This window comes from Ochotona curzoniae, unplaced genomic scaffold, assembly GCF_017591425.1.
Source record: "Ochotona curzoniae isolate NIBS_2020 unplaced genomic scaffold, NIBS_Ocur_1.0 scaffold_1852, whole genome shotgun sequence".
Taxonomy (NCBI): Eukaryota; Metazoa; Chordata; class Mammalia; order Lagomorpha; family Ochotonidae; genus Ochotona; species Ochotona curzoniae.
In genome coordinates, this window is record NW_024467087.1 from 22328198 (window position 1) to 22331087 (window position 2890).

Here is a 2890-nt window from a genome sequence, read left to right on the forward strand (position 1 = left end):
GGGCAAGAGATCATTGAGAGCAATATTTTCAAGGGTCAGAAAAAAAAATCTGATACTTAACTCAAACTGGTTAAAGGAGCTGGATTTTATTAAATGAGTTGGTTGAGAAAAAGCATCAGTTGACATTTAGTGGAGCTTCACAGCTAGGCACGGTTAGGGAACAAGATTAAGAGAACCCTGTGAAAATTATTGTCATCCTAGGATGGCTGTGAGAATACCCAAGGCTGCACTATTGAGGGGTAGCACCAGAGACGTCACATTGTGGTAGGGGATGGGGAATACACTTCATAAAAATATAGCATATGCCACATAGTGGAACTTCAGTCATGGCATAACTGGTCCCATAAGATGATAATGGAGCTGAAAATTTTCTATCACCTAGTGATGTCATAGTTTTGGCAATAATGCTACATGAATAAGTGATTCACATGTTTGTGGGAATTCTAGTGTTAAGCAAATCTACTCTGCTGCCAGTGTTATAAAATTATAGTATATACAATGACACACTGGATGTAGTATTTGTCTGTATGCTATCCACATTTGTGTAAGAACATTCAATGATGTTTGTGTAATGATGAAATTACTTAATGGTGCATTTCTCATGTATACCTGGCGTTCAGTGACACATTAGGGGCTGGCATTGTGATATAGCAGATAAAGCCACCACCTGCAATGCTGGCATCCTGTATGGCTGCAAGTTTGTGTCCTGGCTGCTCCACTTCCATTCCAGTTCCCTGCTAATGTGACTGGAAAACCAGTGGAGCATGGCTTAAGCACTTGACCTTCTGCATCAATGTGAGTGATATGTAGGAGGATCCTGACCCCAGCTTAATTCCAGCTGTGGCCATTTGGGGGTGTGAACCAATAGATGAAAGATTATTTCTCTTTCTTTGCCTTTCATATAAATATTTTTAAAACAGTTACACATTGCTGTAATCCAGTGTCACTAAACAACAAAACAAAGCAGAAAAACATAAATTAGCCAATACAAGTAACAGGTCCTTGAGGGAGAGATCAACAGCTGGAATGGCTATAACGCGTTGTCTAAAATATGCAATTTCCAGCAAAAATTTCTGAGACATGCAAAAGAAAAGGAAAATATCACCTACACACTGGGGAAAAGGACACGTAACAGAAATTATCTGAGATAGTGCTATGTAATATGTGTGTCTGCACAAATTATATATGTTGAAGCATTAACCCAAATATGATGATACTTGGTGGTAAATCCTTTGGCAGGCAATTGGGTTTACATGAAGTCATGAGGCTAAGACATGCAGCATGGGATTAGTGTCTCTTTAAGGAGAGGAAGAGACTATACAGTCTGTCTTTCCCAGTGAGGACACTGTGGAAGGATAGCCATCTGCAAGTCAAAAAAGAAGTTCCAATTATGATGGCATCCTGGTCTTAAGAACTGTGAGAAAATAGTCTTCTGTTGTTTAAATCAGTCATGCGATGGTGTTTTGGTATAGTTACCAAAGCTAACAAAAATAGACATTGGGTAGATGATGGATTTAATGAAAATCTGAGAGTCATTATAAGTCTATTCAAAGTCTACAGAAAATTGTAATTAAAGACAAAAAGGAGGTATGATGACCTTGTTTCATAGAATGGGGAATATCAATAAAGAGTAAATATCAAAAATATGTAGCTTCTGAGATTGTGCAACTGAAATAAAAATTGCCAAAGAAACAGCAGTATATTTGAACTAACAGCAGAAAGAATTAGGAAACTTGAAGATAGACCAATGGAATTTATCTAATCCAAAGAACAAGGAAAACAAGGATATCCTCAGAAAAATTTGGGATACCAAATTTTTGGTATGGGATGGCACTACCATAAAGGCATAAAAATAGGGGAGGGATCAAAAAATATCTGAGGAAAAGATTTAAAATTTCACAAATTTATTGAAGAACATTTTTCTACACATCTAGAAAGCTCAAAAACAAGAGATACACAGACACAACATGATAAAAATTCTGAAAAAAAAAACACCTATAAAACTCAAAGACAATGAGAAAATGAAAGCAGCCAAGAGAAAAATGATTTGCACTTACAAAAAGTCTTAAATAAGATTAAAGCTTCAATAGATTGTAAAATTGAAATATATATTTTGTCTTTCTAGCAAACAACTTCTAAAATTCCTGGAGTCTTCCAAGTGATCAGTTTTTTATATGCTAACGAGTTGATTCATGGCTAGCAATTATAGATAACTTCAGGTTGACTGTTGGTCATTGCAAATACCAGGGCTAGGATAGATTGTTGGGACTTCCAGCCTCATCCCCTCGTTGCAACGAAGGGTAGTGGGGCTGAAGGCTCAGTTGATAAATACCTACAATGCCATGATACACATAAATAACCAAATGTTAAAATTGTAACTGTTACTGAAGGACTATACCACTGTAATAATATGCAGAAAAATGGTGGGAGAGGAGACTGGGGAGAGAACGGGAGGACTCCCTATACCAACAAAACTGTGTCATAGAAAATAATAAAATGGTTTTGAGAAATAGCTAAGAATTTAATCAGTTTTTCATATGCAAGTAAGCCTTTACCAAAATCTCCAAAAGACAAGGTTTGGAAAGCTTCCAGGTAACTGAACAAGTGATGGTTCCTGGGGTTGCCTTTCCTAAGGAACCTGGAAGCTCCATACCCCCTCGCTTATACCTCACATTTTGTATCTCTTCATTTTTGGCCTTCGTAAAATGCTTTATAATAAATTGTCAAATAGTATGTTTCCCTGAGTTCTGTTAGCCACTCAAACAAATTAGCATGATCCTAGGAGAGGATTATGGGACTCCTGATTTATAGGCATTTGATGAGAAGCATAGGTAAACAACACTGACATCTAAAGTGAAGCGGGTGGCAGACTTGGAGACTAAGCTCTCAA